We start from the raw sequence: 19,327 nt of genomic DNA on the forward strand, positions 1-19,327 counted from the left end.
TTTCTTTGTTATGCAATTAATAGTTCAACCTATAGTTTTTTTTTTTTTTTTTTTTTTTTTTATCTTGAAAACAAAATAATTTTTGAATCTGGTGATGCAATTTTTTATGAAGAAAAATTTCCTTTTAAATTAAAAAATAGTAGGGGTGAAGAAAATATTTTGTCACAACCTAGTTCTTCTACTTCTCATTTACAAAATCAAGAAAATTTTGAAATGGAGCTTAGAAGGAGTAAAAGAGCTAGAGTTGAAAAGGATTTTGGTTCTGATTATTATGTTTTTCACATTGAGGAAAATCCCTAAAATTTAAAAGAGGCTTTAACATCACCTGATGCTATATTTTGGAAAGAGGTTGTAAATGATGAGATGGAATCTCTAATTTCTAATAGAACTTGGAAATTAATAGATCTTTCACCAGGTTGTAAGACCATAGGTTGTAAATGGGTCCTTAGAAAAAGTTGAAACCGGATGGATCAATAGATAAGTTTAAAGCTAGACTTGTTGCAAAAGGCTTTAAACAAAAAGCTGATCTTGATTTCTTTGATACTTTTTCTCTGGTAACAAGAATTACATCTATTAGATTGTTAATTGCTATTGTTACAATTTTTGATTTGAAAATTCCTCAAATGGATGTAAAAACTGCTTTTCTAAATGGGGACCTAGAGGAAGAGATTTATATAGATTAACCTGAAAGCTTTGTAGAGCCGAGACAAGAAAGCAAGGTATGTAAGCTAACTAAATCCCTATATGGCTTAAAACAAGCACCTAAGCAGTGGCATGAAAAGTTTGATTTTTACATGATTGAGAATTATTATAAATCAAATGAATGTGATAAATGTATTTATTCTAAATCATGGAATAATTTACATGTTATTATTAGCCTTTATGTGGATGATATATTGATTTTTGGCTTAAATATGCATGTTATAAATGAGACAAAAAATATATTTTAAAGCCATTTTGATATGAAAGATCTTGGTGAGGCTAATTTTATTTTGGGCATGAAAATTACAAAAGCATGTGATAATATATCTTGATCAATCACATTATGTTGAGAAAATATTGAAAAAATATAATTTTCATGATCACAAAAGTGTAGCTACTCCTTTTGATTTTAGTGTTCATTTATTTCCTGTGAATAATGATGATGAGATTTTTAATCAAAAGGATTATGCTAGCATCATTGGTAGTTTGTGCTATGCTATTGATTGTACTAGACCTAACATTGTATATGTAGTAGGAGTGCTTAGCAGATTTACTAGCAAGCCTAGTAAAGATCATTGGCTAGCTATTGAGCGAGTCATGAGATATTTAATTGGTACAAAAAACTATGGCTTATTTTATAAAAAGTACCCTGCTGTGATTGAAGCTTTTAGTGATGTTGATTGGAATACTTTGTCATTCTCTCTCTACCACTGGTTATATTTTTACCTTATGTAGTGGTGCTATTTGTTGGAAATCTAAAAAGCAAACAATAATTGCTAATTCAATAATGGAAGCTGAATTAATAGCATTAGTTTCAGCTAGTGAAGAGGCAAATTGGCTTAGAGATTTATTGTATGAAATTCCAATTTGAGAAAAGTCAATTCCACCTATATTAATTTATTGTGATAGCACTACTGCAATTGGTAGAGTTAAAAACCGCTACTACAATGGTAAATCCAGACCTATAAGAAGAAAGCACAGTACCATGCGATTTTATTTGAGTAGTGGCATCATAACTGTGGATTATATTAAATCTAATGATAATCTTGTAGATCCATTTACCAAGACCTTGGCAAAAGATAGAGTCTGGAATACATCGAGGGGGATGGGACTAAAGTCCATAGAATTATGAGCCATGTATGAGGATACCCAACCCAAGGACCAGAGACCTTGAGAATTGGGTTCAATGGGAAAAACGAATCATACGATGGTCGTAAGAAATGCACTATTCATTGAGTAAATAATTTTTAATTGTTCATCCCTATGATGTAAGTGCATTTATCCTGTAATGTTGAGAGATTGAGTAAAAAAACTCTTAATGAAATTTGTAGCTCGTATGAGTGGGGTGTCAAAATTATAGGAGCACCCTTAACAAAATTTCACCCATGTGAGTGCAGGGGTGGGGCCGCTCCCTATGAGATTTGAACTTAATCTCAAATACACTCATGAAACTGGGATCAGCACACGGCCAAAAAGTGCTAGCTATATAAGCTCATGTCAATACTTGGATCATTATGTGTGAGTAGTAATACTTTATTTCCCTTAAGCAATCATAGTTCAAGTCGGAGACCACTACTGACTCTGGAGTAGAGATTGTTGTTTCACTAAGTGAAGGTTCAATGCATAGCACACCTTCATGATGCATAATAATCCCTCTTTGCCCGATAATCTCTCATTTTCCGAATTTAATATTAAAATGAGTGGGGGAATATTAGTACATTTTAAATTAAATATGTTGAAACTCAAAATAATTGAAGATGAATAAAAAGATGAGTTATAATTTGTTAAAGAAAGAGTTACTTGTATATAAGTTAGATTAAATAAATTAAGAAAATTTTTCTAAATTAATAAATAACATGTAGGTTATGTGAAAGTTTGGAAGACTATATCTATGGCTATGCTATTGACTAATTTCATATCAAGAGTGAATGAAAAAAAAAATAGTTAAAAGCAAAGAGTATTGTGTAAGAGAGTGAATTCAATAATGTTCCTAAATACTTGAGAGATTTTGGGCAAAAGAAAAGTGTTCTTCTGGTGGAGCTTTGGGCTTGAACACTTTGTGCAAAAGTTGTTCTAGTCATGCAACATTTGTTGGGCTGTTGTATCCTGGGGGAGATTAGTCAAAGAAGGTCTGTACCGGTTTTTTTATTTTTTGCAATTTTTACTCTATTTAACCTTTCATCTTTTTCAACCATTGTCTTCTTAGTTCAATTTTTCATCTTCTCCAATCATTGGCCTCATAAATTTTTCATTTGATTTCCTTTATAAATTTTTTAAATTTTCTCCTTTATATCTTCATAAATTCTACAATTTCACTTTTTTGAACCTTTCACCTACTTCCACCCTTCCAACCTTTCATCTTCATGAATTCTATGGTTTCACTTTTTTGAACCTTTCATCTGCTTTTACTCTACCTCTAACATGATTTAAAAAAAAAAAAAAATTTTTTTTGTTAGGTTCTAAAGACTTAGGATTTGGTGTATTTAGAACTCTAATGTGTAATGTTGGTAAACCATGATCAAAACAATATGTTTAGTTTTGTTCAGGCTTGCTCAAAGTTGTGTAATTCATGTAAAGTTGGAATCAAGAGGCTGCAGATGTATTGGTGCATTTTGGCTTGGCTCGATCGATTGAAGGTTAGACTCGATTGATCCAAAATCAGCCAGAATGTTTTTCTGCAAAATTTTCAACTCAGTCCTATCTCATTAAACATTTTGGGTTTTATGTTTTTGCCTTAGGTATATAAGGCAAAACCCTAGCCACATTTTTGAGAGTTGCTCTGGTTGTATTGTTGCTCATATTTTGCAATTTGTGTGAATCTCTTGTGAGATCTTTGAGGAGCTTTCCTTCACATAAACTTAGGGTTTTCAAGGTAGAGATATTATCAACACCTTGATGATCAACTCAGTTGCTGCCATTGGAGCTTAAAGAAACACAAGCAGGAGTGCTTGTACTTGATTGGAGAATCCAAGAAAGAAGGAGTCCGTGGATTTGGAGCTTGCACGTTGTCGTGTCAGTAAGTTCTACTGGTGGGTAGCATTAGGAAGTCAAGCGTAGGTTCTTGTAAGTCATTTTATATGAACTTCGATTCTTTCATATAGTGGATTCAAGTTTACCTTAAGGATAGCTAGGTCAAATCCTCCTCAGGTTTTTATCGTGTGGTTTCTTGGGTCATCATATCTTGTGTTATTTACTTTTCTGCTGCTTTATATTCTTGATATGATTATTTGATTATTTTAACCTAGATTGATATAATTTGACTAAGTTAATCACTTGGCTAATTAACTAGGTTAATCTGGTTGGGTTAAGGGGTCTAAAAACTGTTTATTTTTATTTCATTTCCACCTCTCTCCTCTATTCCTTCCAAATTGTTCATTGCAAAAAGGTCAATTCTCTCTCTCTCTCTCTCTCTCTCTCTCTCCAATTTTGTCTCTTTTGATTTTTTTTTTTTATTGTTTCAACCACTTCCCCCCCCCCCTAATGGTTCTTTTTGTTATTGTTGATCTAATTGCCACTTCACATTTGTTTCTCTTTTTGGCAAATTTGTATTGACTTTTATGCATATTTAGGTATTTTGGTATTCCAATTCCCAATAAAAAAAATTCCTCTTTTTTTTTAGTGATTCAATTAGATTTTAAACTATGAGACTTTATTAAGTTTTGTTTATTTTTAGATAAGTTTGGGTGAACAAAAATGTAGTATTTGTATAGAAAGTACTCTTAATAATTGTATTAGAAATACTCTATAGTGCTACTTATTTAGATAAAAGCAAAGGTTAATCAAATGGAAATAATTGAATGAGTGACATATTTTAGCTTCCACAATTGTATTTTCATTATTATTATTTTTGTTGTTGTTGTTATTATTATTAATTATTATAATGACGCACATAGAAACTTAATTATGAGATTTTGCTAATAATTGTTTATTCCATAATCTTTTCGAGTGGACAAATTTGCAGTTTCTGTAGAGAAAATAATCTTAATAGATTATAAATAAAATGTTTTTTCCTAATCGATCAAATTAATTGTGGGGACGCAAGCCCAAATATATGTTGGGCCTTGTCTGAGGAGGCACAGTGGTCCAAGAATAGGTCAACAGTGAGGAAAGAGTAAGACTTTGAACTTCACAAGCAAGCTATGACCGTAAAGGCTAGGAGAGGTAGGTCGAGGAGGAGTACCTCCTCAGCTAAACGAAGAAGGGGTCAGAAGGTGAGTTCTATTATCCAGAGTAACATTCCAGGAAGTTCTGTTGATAAGGATATGCACTGTGAACATACAAGACAAAATGGGAGCTGAGAAATATCTAAGAAAAAGCTACTACCACCGCATTCAATTTCCCTCCAGCTAACTCTCTGGCCACATTTATGTGGAAAAGACCCTGAATAGTGCTGCCTTAGTCACCCCAACTCATAGAGGGCCTATGAAGGCGTCCAATGGGACAAGAACTCAAGTAATGGCTTGGGCAAATGACAAGTGGAGGGCAAGATCATTCAAAGAGAGATATATAATGGAAGAGACCCCTGACGAAAATGAGGAGCAAGAAATAGAAAGAGAAACATTGTAGCAATCAAGAACTGAACTTATAATCCAATTTGAGAATCAATATATAAGAACTGATCTCCTCGGACTGTGCCGATGACAGTTCTCTTAAGATTATACTAGTCAATCTTTATTTTCTTGTCATCTGAATCGACTTTCCCTATTGTCTGATTCATTAAAACCCAGTTTTCCAACCCACTCTCTACAAATTCATTGTATTGGGCTTTTTGGGTCTATGTTCATTTATCCTTTGGGCTAGGGACCCAAGTCAGGTCCTTACAATTGACACCGTCTGTGGAGAATCCTTGGTGTTTTAGTGAGTTTGGCGTCTAACCATGGTAGGTTCAAGTCCGCACCAGGCAGAATCTATGGGGTCCCAATGTGAAGATCATTTTGTTAACCTTGAGCGAAGAAAGGACTATGAGGTTAGTGTGCATACCATCCATACTGGCAGAAGCCAGTCTCGAAATGGTAGCCACCTTTCTCATGTGGAGGATACCAGAGCCCTGCAACTAGAGATTGATCATCTGAAGAGAAAGCTGCACCACGAACGGCGAAAGAAAACTCCTTCCAACTCTGACTTCTCTTCTGACGATGAGGAGGATGATAATTATAGACCAAGGTCAAGGACACCTTTTAGTGAGTCCTTCTCGTATGATAAGGACTATCACCATGAGCGGAGAAATGAGAGTTCATTTTCCAGAGGTTTGGGAAATGATGCAATGAGTAGGGCACTCAACCAAATTTCTAAGTAACCTTTCACGCGCAAAATTAAGGGAGGGAGACTCCCTCGGCGATTCACTCAGCCCACATTCACCGTGTATAATGTTAGAACAGACCCTGTGGAGCATGTAAGCCACTTCAACCAGAGGATGGCAGTGCATTCCAAGAACGAGGCTCTGATGTGCAAAGTATTCCTATCCAGTTTGAGGCTTGTGGCAATAAGGTGGTTTTATGGCTTGGGAGCATGTTCCATTGATTCCTTCAAGGAACTCAATCAAGCATTTGGATATAGCTTTATTACATGCAGTAGGGTTCCTTGACCCTTAGATTCCTTGTTGTCTCTGTCCATGAGAGAAGGGGAGACCCTGAAAACGTATTTAGACAGATACTGGGAGATGTTTAATGAGATAGATGGTGACTTTGACGATGTAGCCATAAAGATTTTCAAGGTTAGCCTACCTGCCGAGCATGACTTGAGGAAGTATTTAATGGGGAAACCCACTACCAGTGTATGCTAGTTCATGGACCAGATTGATAAGTATAATTGCATCGAGGAGGACAAGCAATAAGGCAAGGGAAACGGTAAGGTTATCCTTCAGGAGAGGAGGGATTTCAGGTCAGACCCTGAAGGGATTTTGCTAGGTAATCTGGATTTACGACTCCTCAAGTGGTTAACACGGTGTTCCGAGAGCCAGTGTATCAAGTTTTGAAGAAAATCAAGAATGAGTCATACTTTAAATAGCCAAACAAGATGGGAGGAGGCCTCATGAGGCACAACCAAAATCTTCATTGCTAATACCACTAGGAACAAGGACACACCACCAAGGATTGTAGAACTCTATGGAATCACCTAGAGCAGCTGGTTAGAGATGGAAGGTTACAATAGTTTTTGTATCGGCCCAGCGGGCTGGGAGACCAAGCAGGGTCGAGGGCTCAGGGGAACGCTTCTTCAAGGCCCCCTTTGGGTATAATTAATGTCATCTTTGCTGCTCCTAGGAGAACTGGCTCACAGCCCTCCAGGGTGATGTCTGTAGCTTGGCTATCCGCTGAGGACTCTAATCTTGAGCCCAAGAGGGTTAGAATGGATTTTTGACCAGTGTTGAGTTTTTCAGATGAAGACAAGGTTGAAACCATACAGCCACACGATGATGCTTTAGTGGTCACACTCAGGATAGGAGGGTATGACATGAAGAGAGTGTTGGTAGACCAAGGCAGTGGTGCAGAGATTATGTACCCTAACTTATAAAAAAAGTTGGACATGAAGTTTGAGGATTTGACGACCTATGATTCACCTTTGGTAAGCTTTGATGGGAAGTTTTCATTCCAAAGGGTTAGATTAAACTACCCGTGCAAGCAAGTTCAGAGGTAGTGAGGGTAGACTTCATTGTGGTGGATGTTTATTCTTCCTACACGGCCATTGTGGCAAGACCCTAGCTCCATGCCTTGGAGGTTGTTTCTTTTAGCTTGCATTTAAAGGTCAAATACTCATCTGGGACCAGGTTGAAGAGCTTGTTGGGAGTCAATCCATGGCTAGGCAGTGCTTGGTGGCTGGAATCACGTACCAGCTCGAACCTAGGTCATCGGCCTCTGCTGAGGAGGGCTCACAGCAATCAAAGATTCTGGTCTTATCTACAAATGTGTTGTTTGAGGAGGAAAAGTGTGAGAAGCTGGAAGAAGTGGTTATAGATGGTGATCTAGATAAATTCTTTGAGGTCAGAGCTCAGCTACCTCCATGGAAGAGGAAAAATTGATAGAATTTCTTAGAGAGAACATTGATGTGTTTGCATGGAATGCTTATGAAGCTCCTGGGTGGATCCAGACTTTATTTGCCATCATTTGAATGCCAACCCAGCTGTCCTCCCTAAGAAGCAACCCCCTCAATGCTCATCTAAAGAATATTGTGATGTTATCAAAGAGGAGGTGAACAAGCTTAAGCAAACAGAGGCTATTAAGGAAGTGTTCTACCCAGAATGGTTAGCCAATATAGTAGTAGTAAAGAAGAAAAGTGGAAAGTGCTGAGTTTGTGTGGATTTCACAGACTTGAACAAGGCCTGTCTAAAGGACTCTTTCCCCATGCCTCGGATTGATCAGCTAGTGGATGCAACTGTAGGTCATCCTTAGATGAGCTTTTTGGATGCCTTCTAGGGGCATTAGTACATACCACTAGCTTTGAATGATCAAGAGAAGACAGCTTTTGTCACCCCCACTAGAAATTACCACTACAAAGTGATGCATTTCAGTTTAAAGAATGTGGGGGCTACCTACTAGAGGATGATGACCAAGATGTTCCAGCCATATCTAGGAAAAAACATCGAGATTTATATAGACGACATAGTGGTCAAGAGTAAGTTAGAGTCCGAGCATCTCAACGACCTCGGGAATATCTTCGAGATCTTGAGGAGGCCCAAGCTGCGTCTCAATGCTGCTAACTGTTCTTTTGGTGTTGGATCAAGAAAGTTTTTGGGTTATATGGTCACTCACAGTGAAATTGAGGTCAATCATGATCAGATTAAGGCAATTAACAGTCTACAACCACCTCGAAATCCCAAGAAGTTTAGAAGCTGACAAGAATGACTACTGCTTAAACTGATTCATCTCTCAGTCAGCAGACAGGTGTAGGCCTTTCTTTCAGTTGTTGAACAAGTGGAAGGGATTTGAATGGACCGAGGAGTGTGCCCTAGCTTTCTAGCAGTTGAAGGAATACTTTTCTCGACCACCCATTATGTCCAGTCTCGAGATGGATGAGGTTTTGTTTGCTTACATTGCAGTGGCCTCCCACGCGGTAAGCTTGGTGCTGGTACGGGTAGATAATGGTGTGCGAGGCTAGTTTACTATGTGAGCAAGTCACTATATAAGGCTGAGGTCCGTTACCTACCACTGGAGAATGCCATTTTGGCAGTGGTGCATGCTACGTGTAAGCTCTCCTACTACTTCCAATCACACACAGTTGTTGCCCTAACCCAACTCCCGCTCAAATCTCTACTCCGAAGTGCTGATTAAACAGGGAGGATTGTCAAATGGGCATAACCCTTGGGGCTTTTGATATCAAGTACATGCCTCACACCTCTGTTAAGGGTCAGGACCTTGCTGATTTGGTGGCCGAGTTTGCTGAATCCCCATTAGAAGAGAAAATGGAGAAGCGGGACATGGATGGAAAATCGGTTGGGTTAGTCTCCTTACAAGAGCCCTTGTCTTGGAGGGTATACGTTGATGGTGCAGTGAATCACAAAGGATCTGGAGTGGGGCTAGTTTTGATATTACCCGAGAGGATCATAATTGAGAAATCCTTGAAATTGGACTTCTTGGCCACAAACAATGAAACTAAGTATGAAGCTCTGTTGGCAGGAATGACCATGGTTCAGAAAATGGATGGAAAAGTAGTGGAGATATTTTCGGATTCGAGATTGATTGTTGGTAAAGTAGAGGGGGAGCTGGAAGCCAGAGATCTCGGAATGTAGGAGTATTTGAACCAGGTTAGACACTTGCAATTAGGATTTGAGTCTTTTAATCTATCACAAATCCCTAGAAGTAGAAATGCACATGCCGACTCTCTTGCCACGCTTGCAACCTCCATGGCACAAAGTTTACCTTGGGTGATCCTTGTGGAAGACTTGTGTAAGCCTACTGAAGTAGGGAGAAACATGGCTCATGTTCATCATATTAGGGTGGGATCTAGCTGGATGGACTCTATTGTGCTATTCCTTAAGGAAGACATCTTGCCCGAGAGTAAATCCGAAGCTGATAAGGTACGAAGAAAGGCTCTTCGGTTTTGGCTATCCGAGGACCAAAAATTGTACAAATGCTCTTTCTCTGGGCCGTAATTGCTATGCATACACCCTGAGGCATCAGATCTACTTCTAGAGGAGTTACATGAAGGGATTTGTGGAAGCCACACAGGAGGCAGATTCTTGTCTCACAGAACCCTTACTCAGTGGTACTAGTGGCCGAACATGCAGAAGAAAGCATAAGAGTATATGAAGAAGTGTGATCAATGTCAAATATTTGTACCAAACATTCACCAACCAGGGGGAGTCCTTAATCCTCTATCCAGCCTTGGCCATTCGATCAATAGGGCTTGGACATTGTAGGTCCTTTCCTTAAGGCAACCGGAAATAAGAGATATTTGCTAGTCGGCATGGATTATTTCACCAAGTGGGTTGAAGTTGAACCATTGGCAAACATCAGGGATATGGATGCCAAGAGATTTATCTGGAAAAATATTGTCACTTGGTTTGGAATCCTTTGTACACTCATCTCGGATAATAGTCTCCAGTTTNATGTTGGCTAAAAAGAAAAACAACTTGAGGACATTAGAACACTTCCAAAATATATATATATATAAGCTGACAGGGTTAAGAGCGGTCGGCTAAAACCTGAATCCCTAACTAGAGCCCAAGTATTGTCAAAATAAGCACGAGGCATTGTCTCCCATTCTTCCTTATGGCACACCCAGTTTGTCCTTTAACAAAAAAGTACCTACTCTTCCAATCTCTGTTTGAATTTGGCATCTCAGACACTAATCTTAAATCCCTCTCCTTAACTACAAAATGGTACATCCCCTTAGAAGAGGCAAGGTGCTGGGGTCTATAGCAATAGAAGAACTCATCCAAAGAAAGTTGACAATGTCCTTCGCTCAAACGACCCCATAAGATCTCAGCACTTATAAAGATCCTCCATGAATTAGGAGCAATCTGGCTAACAAACAACCCCAGAAAGTCAGCTAGCTGACGGTGTAAAGCTGCCAGGGTTAGTCTGAGCCCCACAGCGAACATAGCATCGTACATACTGACGTCTGTGGTTCTCCCTGTATAGCACTTTTCATTTTCCCAGGGGAGATGGATGGGGATGTGGTCCAGGATTTGGTAACGGGCGCGCAACTCTTTGAAAACCCTATCACTCATTTTTGGTAAAATTTTATTTACGGCCCATTCCTCGGGAAGAATAAAGGGACGGCTACCTTCAGGACTTCCTGAAGTTCCCTCATAGGACTCCTCGTCAACTTCATCTCCATCACAATCCCTCTCCTCTTCCTTCTCAACTTCACCTTCCTCACCTACCACTTCCTCCTAACCTACTACTCGACATGTCACTTGACATCTGACTACCTATAAGTAACAGATTCATTCCAAGCACCTAAGATGACGACCTCGCTATAGAGAAATCAATCGGAATAAAACATATACAAAGAAAAAAGAACTTACGAATCTCTTAAAACGAGTGGCAGTTTTGAAAGCGACGGCAGCAATACAAGCAACGATGTAGGTGAATTGACAAAACAAAGGCGACGAGTCTTCTCTCAAGGAATCAGTAAAGATGAAATGGGAGAAATGAGGAGAAGAGTCGGGTTATATATAAAGGGGAAATGCACAAAAGACGAAGCGACGCCCTCGTCCAGAAGCGGAGCCAACCAAAATGTGCCACGTATCCGAGCATTTAATAATGGCTACTCGAGGAATCACCTATGAATGATTTTCTCTCTCTTGGCTAAAAGGAAAAATATAACTCCATAACCCGTCAGTTTAAACTAACGAGGATATGGATTAGGGGGCAACTAATAAGTAAAATAATAGCATACAAGGCACTCCAAATTTAACCAGTCGACTTTACTCATAATATGAAGCCTACAGCTTAAGTTGACAGGATAAGTTAGGGGGGAAAGCTGAAGACCCTAAAGCTGGGGGGCAAAGATTTGATAAGGGTGTGAAAGGGAGTCCGCGAAGCACACCAAAGGGGTTAACACCATCAAAAAGCTGAAACTGATATGGCTGAAGGGAATAAGATAAGTTGATGGTTCTAGTGTAACCTTGACTTGGCTTAGCCACCACGCATTAGTATATAAGGAAATGACTTGTTAGTCTCCTACAAGGAAATGATTCCGCAATATACGCTCATAAGGATTCCTATGAGAAAAGGACTTCTAGCCCAAGGAAGAGATGGTCAACCCTCTACTACTATAAAAGCCCAAATACCCTCACAAATCAAGGTATGCATAATTAACCCATCTCTATCACTTTAGAGTTGTAAGAAGTTCTAACTTGATTTTCGAAGGGTATTTGGCCGACACCGCACCGGTGATCTTTGTTAGGTCTTCTCTTTTTGTCGTGCAGGTGATATTTTGAGTGTGCGAGTATTGTGTGGCTCACTGGTGATATTTTCAGTATCATCACCTATAATGGCACATGAAAATGTTGAAAATTTTCCTCTTAGTAAAAATTTCATATATATATATATATATATATATATAAATATATATATATATATATGTATATGTGTATGTGTGTATATATATAGTTAAGCATTAAATCACTATTTAAATAGAAAATCTGTTAATGAAAAGTTGATATGAACCAAAAAAAAAATTACATTCTATGTATTTGTGGACGACTAAATTTCCCAGTTCGAAATAAATCAAATAAGTAAAATAGTTTCACAAGTGCGAATTTGTATTGATGATTGTGTGGTATAATTCTCTGTGATTACAAAAAAGTGATCCTCTGATTCGATCTCTTTGAAACATTTGTTGATTGAAATTGTGATAATGTGATTTTGATTTGAACACCAAATATACTTCAATTTGGCTGAGGAATGGATCGAAGATCTTTGAAACAGAATTACAATTAATCTCTGGCTATGAGCTTATTAGAAATTCTTTGTTCTTCATGTTCTTTGTGTGTTCTTCGTGTTCTTCATGTTCTTCATGTGTTCTTCCATTTTAAGGGTTTGTGGTGGAAGTTCTTTGGTGCTTTAAAGGCTTGAATTCGTAGAGCTTCACTGATTTGTGATTTGTTGAGGTTTCTAGAGGCTTTTAAGCTTGATTCCAGTAAACTTTGAGATCTAGGAATATGATTTGGATGATTCTTCTTCGAATGTTCTTCGTAGTTGAAGGTTTTGTGGTGGAAGTTTTTCGATGCTTTAAAGGCTTGAATCCATAGAGCTTCGTTGATTTGGAGTTTGTTGAGGTTTCTGGAGGCTTTCGAGTTTGATTCCAGTGAACTTTGAGATCTAGGCAGGTAGTTTGGATGATTCTGCTTCGAATGCTCTTCGTATTTGAAGGTTGAAGTTCTTGAAGTTGCTAGAGGCTTCAGGGCTTGATTCCAGCAGAGCTTCTGGACTTCTGAACTCAAGATGTCTTCAAGGTCCTTCTTAAGATGTCTTGGTCTCCTCCTAAATGTCTTAGGAAGGCTTCTATTTATAGGAGTTTGGGGGTGGGTGAGCGACATGTGGCGGAGTCTGATTGGTGACACATGTCATAGCCTGATTGGTCTGCTTATGTCATCACTTACACATGCGAGGCTGATTATGTCATTGCTTACATGTGCTGATGTGTGATTGGTTTTTGCATGACACTTGACAAATTTCTATTGGTTTCTGAGTAGTAATAGCAAAACCTAGCAACAATACGTGGAGTTTTGTAATTGGTTGTATTTTGTGGATTTGGTAGTGTGACGTGTCAGCTTATGATAGGTTGAAAATTTTCCCTCTCTACAGTATTAATATGTTATTAATAATTTAAAAAAAATAATGCCAAAATATTTTTATATGACTTAGTTAATATATATTAAAATGTCTAAAACTTTGCTAAACTAGTGAATGTCCTGCGCGATGCGCATGTTCGTTATTAGTTATTTTATAATACTCATATGTTTTATAATGTTTGGAAAATTAATTTCGATTATGTACTATATATGTCACTAAAATAATGAATGAAAAAAAATTGTAACACAATATATCCATAACCATAATTAATTAGACTCTAAAAATGTCACTATATGTAATGGCACCGCCCCAACTGTGTAGATATTGTCCACTTTGGGACCTATATCCCTCACGATTTTGTTTTTCCCCAAGTTACGCTGGGAAAAAGGCCTCTACACATTGAAGGGAGGTTATTCCTTATAAACACATTCTTATGTGCTTCCCTAGGCGATGTGGGATTCCATGGAATGCAAGACCCCCCTTTTTGGGTCACTACAATCCACCCTCCTTACGGGCACACGCGTCCTCGCGTGTGGGGCCTACACTTCCGGCTAGGGCATGGCTTTGATACCATCTGTAACGACCTCGCTCCAACTGTGTAGATATTATCCGCTTTAGGACCCATACCCTTCACGGTTTTGTTCTTCCCCAGGTTGTGCTGGGGAAATGGCCTTTACACATTGAAGGGAAGTTATTCCTTATAAACACATTTTTATGTGCTTCCCTAGGCGATGTGGGATTCCATGGAATGCAAAACCCCCATTTTTGGGTCACTACACTATATGCCCTTTTTTGTTTGATCAGGTGTTTATTATTTCCCTTTTTTTTAGAAGTATTTATTTATTTTTTAAAAGAAAACATGTGAACTTTTGAAGGCTAAACATCTAAGATTTAAGGTTTATAATTTCTAATTCTTAAAACTAAATATACATGCCAAGAGATTAAAAATAAAATAATAATTGAACATGGAAATTGCAGGGGCAATGGGCCCAAAAATATATGTTGGACCTTAGCCTTGTCCGAGGAGGCTCAGTGGTCCGAGAATAGATCAATAGTAAGGAAGATGTAAGACTTTGAACTTCTCGAGCTATCTATAATGATAGAGGTAGGCCGAGGAGGAGTATCACCTCAACTGAACGAAGAAGGGGTCAAAAGGTGAGTTCTATTATCCGGAGTGACATTTCAGGTGGTTCTGCTGATAAGGATATGCACCGTAAACGTACAGGACAAAATGGGAGCTGAGAAATATTTGGGGAAAAGCTGTTACCACCGCATTAAATGTTCTATAGCTAACTTTCTGGCCGCATTAATGAGGAAGTGATATTTGAACAGTGCTTTTCAGCCTTACAGTTACTCCCAAAGACTTCAGGAGGGTGCTGATGGGATAAGTATCAACACAAGTAATCTAATGTCCATGTGGAGGGTAGAGATGAGAGGAGAGTGTGGTATAAAATAGTAGGAAGGTCCTAAGAGAAGGGGATCGGGAAATAGAGAGAGAGACACTGTAACAATCAAGAACTGAACTTGTAATCAAACTTAAGAATCAATATATAAGAACTGATCTTCTCGGACTGTGCTGAGGACAATTTTCTTTAGATTAAACTAGTCTATCTACGTTTTCTTGTCATCTGAATCCACTTTATTTGTTGACTGATTCATTAAAGCCCAGTTTTCCAACCCACTCTCTACAAATTCATTGTATTGGGCTTTTTGGGCCTAAGTTCATTTATCATATGGGCTGGGGAACCAAATTGCGTCCTTACAGAAATATAAACTTATACTATTTTGTATCTTACATTTAATTTTACTTACATCTGAGTACCTTAATCACTTACAAAGATTAAACACTTTACAAAATAATAAATAAAAACAAAAAACACACCTTTTAGAAACCCCATATGTTGTGAAAAGATTGTATCAAGCTTTGATAGTGTTGTTAATGAGTTTACTTACATCTGAGTATCTTAATCACTTACAAAGATTAAACATTTTTCAAAAATATAAATAAAAACAAAAAACACATACCTTTTAGAAACCCCATATGTTGTGAAAGCATTGTATCAAGCTTTGATAGTGTTGTTAAGGAGTTTACTTACACTTGAGTACCTTAATCACTTACAAAGATTAAACACTTTCCAAAAATATAAATAAAAACAAAAAACACACACCTTTGAGAAACCCCATATGTTTTGAAAGCATTGTATCAAGCTTTGATAGTGTTGTTAAGGAGTTTAGAGCATATGCACCTAAAACCAAAGGCAATTTCATACTCTTTTTTACACTAATTTCTCACTCTTTGTCTCTCTATCTCTCTAGTCTTATTTTTCTTTTGGCCTTTTGATATTTTGTGAAACTGGAATTTATATAAAAGAACATGAAAACTAATATTGAATGGAGAAAACCCTTCATTTTTTAAATTAATGAAACTAAAAGTGGAAGAGTTCAAGAAGTTGGAAAAGGGAGTAGAACCAAATCTTTTAATTTTCTACATTTATGGCTTAAACTAATCATTGATAAAAAGATGGGAGGTGAAAGGCTAAACCAAAAAGTACCCATACAAAGCGCCACATGGCAGAACCTCATGCACTTCTGCACGAGACCTCTGCTTATATATATATATATATATATATATATATATTAAAATTATATATATATATATATATATATATATATATATATATATATATATATATATATATATACTGATTGATGGTATAAGCTAAGCACCACATTTGCAAACCCCAAAAAAATCATTCACATGGGTTACATACAAAAGAAGAAATCCATCTAGGTAAAATAATTATATATATATATATATATATATTGGTAATTACCCTTAGTTCTTAATTAAAAAGAGTTTCAACAGTACCCAAAAAAATGACAATGCACTTAGACATGCAAATCTAATTAATAAGAAATTAAAATGAAGAGGTTTTCGTATAATCTATATATCTATCTATCTATCTATTTATCTATATATATATATATATATAATAGGTGAAGCTAAGACAAACTCAAATTAGAATTTCAAATTAGAGTTCCAATTTTGTGCCATGTGTCTTAAATTATTTATTCTCAAAGAGTTTTGTTTCTTAATTTTAGAATCAAATATGGGACCACATCATAAATATTCATCCAAGTGAGTTATTAAATACAAAAACCAAAGAGTCTAGAATAAATGAATCGTAAAAAAAAATGGGTGCTTCACTATAAGTAAAAAAAAAAAAAATGATAATTTACATTTTATACCTAATAATATCCTTACAAATTTTTTAAAGAGTTAACAAAATATAAAAATGACTATCAATAGTATTTAAATTATATATATATATATATATATAGGAATTATATTATGCATTTTATTGTATATCTTTAAATGTATCTATGTATATCCATTGGTTACAAGCTAATGATGATTAGAGATAGATATCTAGGATAATTTATCTAATTGTCAAATCCAATACCAAACCCTTTGAGCAAAGCCAATAATATGTGCAGTGTACCGAGTATTCATTCCATCCAAAAAGAATCATAGTAGGCCTATACCTATATGAAATAAACATTAATGATATAAGAAAAAAATAGAAAAGATAATAGTACATAATATTGCTACAAAGAAATATTTTTACTATACCATGAGTTAAACTCACTTGTTTCTTTCTATTAAGGTGTTTACTTTGTCTATATATAATTTTTTCTTTTACATATTTTATTGGCAATGGAAGAAAATCTTGAAACTAAGGCCTTGTTTGGGGATGGAATAGAAAGTAACAAGAAGAAAATTTTTTAAATATTCTTATCTTTTTCTGTTTGGGAGTTTTAGATTCTGTTTGGGAAGAGAGAATACTGAGATAGATGCNCTGGTTTTTCTTTTTCTTTTGTCTGCTGCAATTTTCGGTTATTGCTCAAACTAAGTATGTATATCTTTTTCTTTTTCTTTTCGGCTGTTTGCTATTCTCTTTTTTTTTTTTTTTTTTTTACGAACTATTTGCTAGCCATTCATGAGAGTGATATATAGTGTTTTTGTACACCTAAAAACCAAAGCAAACTAGCATTCTCTACACCTAAAAATGGAAAGAAAAGAAACAAAGAAAGTTACCTGTACAGCTAAAGAAAAATTGTATTTAGAAATTTGAAAGTGAGAACTGCTAAAAAATTTACTATAGAACTGCTGTAAATTTGAAAGTGAGAACTGCTGGAGAACTCAACTGATTTACTTTTTACTCTAATTCCTCTTTGCTTCTTCTGTTATTTACGAAACAAGTGCCGTGTTAAGAGGAAATGTCTCCAAGGCTTTTTACTCAACTGATTTGCATTTTACACTTGCAATTTTAATTCAACCATCCAATTGGTTAATATCACCAAGGCTTCACCACGTGTATGGTTAAGAGCTAGTGTACAAGTTTAGACAAAAGACAAATGTGTGGTTGAGGAAAAAACAAGAGTAAAAAAAAAAAAATTTAAATGAGAAGAAAGTAAAATGAAAAGTATTTTAATTAAAATAATAGTAATTTAGAACTTTAATGAGTTGGATTAGTTTAGACCTTTGCCGGCTACTATTAAAGTATTTGACAAAAGTACAAAACACCTATTTCTCTTTGCTGCCATGGCTGTGAATTTAGTGTTATTGTGGCATGTCTGCATCATAAATACGGGTGAGAAGAAAGTAAAATGAAAAGTATTTTAATTAAAATAATAGTAATTTAGAACTTTAATGAGTCGGAGTAGTTTATAACTTTGTCTGCTACCATTAAAGTATTTGACATATTAGTCCTCAAAAAAAGTATAAAACACCTCTTTCTCTTTGCTGCCATGGCTGTGAATCTAGTGTTATTGTGGGATGTTTGCATCATAAATACGGGTGAAAGATAATGTTATAATTTAACACTTTGAATCCCAAACAAAATTAATGTTTATAGTTTAACAGTTTTAGTTTTAGATTAGTTGTAACACATTCATAATTAGTTAGACTAATAACGTAACTATCTTTTTAGAACATGTGCCCATAATTTTCTAATTTCGACTAATAACATAACTATTTTTTTACTTAGATGGATTTAAATGATGAGGTACTTAAGACTATAATTTTTTTGGACTTTGTGCAGAAACTAGCCTTGGTTCATGCTACATACCGTTATTTGTGTTACATTATCCATCAAAGGCAATGACTAAAAAGAAGACACGTTCTCCACAGTCTTACACAATCAACCATAGAAAGACAAAAAGTTCGTGATGAACTAATGTCTCAACTTAGGAACAGTGAAAAATGCTATGATGTAATACGCATGGGTTCACAAGCTTTTCAAGGTTTGTGTGACATTTTGTGTAGAGATTGTGATCTTCAAGACACACAGCGTGTCACGGTTGAAGAGCAAGTTGGCAAGTTTCTTCACATGCTAGCACATAATCAGACGACTCGTACAATGTCCTTTTTTTGTCATTCTGGTGAGACTATTAGTCGCCATTTTCATAACGTGTTAAGATCAATAATTATGTTAGAGGATCAATTCCTTCGACAACTTAATGGAACCCAAGTGCCACTTGAAATACTACAAAGTAGTAGGTTCAACCCATATTTTAAGGTAAATATATCATGCATATAATTTATATTTGATAGTAGTTTAATACAAATATATTTTAAGGTAAATGTTTTTGAGAGATAATGTTAATTTCAGGATTGTATTAGGGCACTTGATGGAACACATGTTCGTGTCAAAGTGTCTAATGAGGATGCACCAAGATATCAGGCTAGGAAGGGTTACACAGCACAAAATGTGTTGGTGGCATGCTCATTTGATTTAAAATTCACATATGTATTACTAAGTTGGGAAGGAACTGCTTCAGATTCAAGAATAATAAAGAGTTCTTTAACTAGAAACGATAAC

The sequence above is a fragment of the Quercus suber genome, unplaced genomic scaffold, assembly GCF_002906115.3.
Source record: "Quercus suber isolate HL8 unplaced genomic scaffold, Cork oak 2.0 scaffold_624, whole genome shotgun sequence".
NCBI lineage: Eukaryota > Viridiplantae > Streptophyta > Magnoliopsida > Fagales > Fagaceae > Quercus > Quercus suber.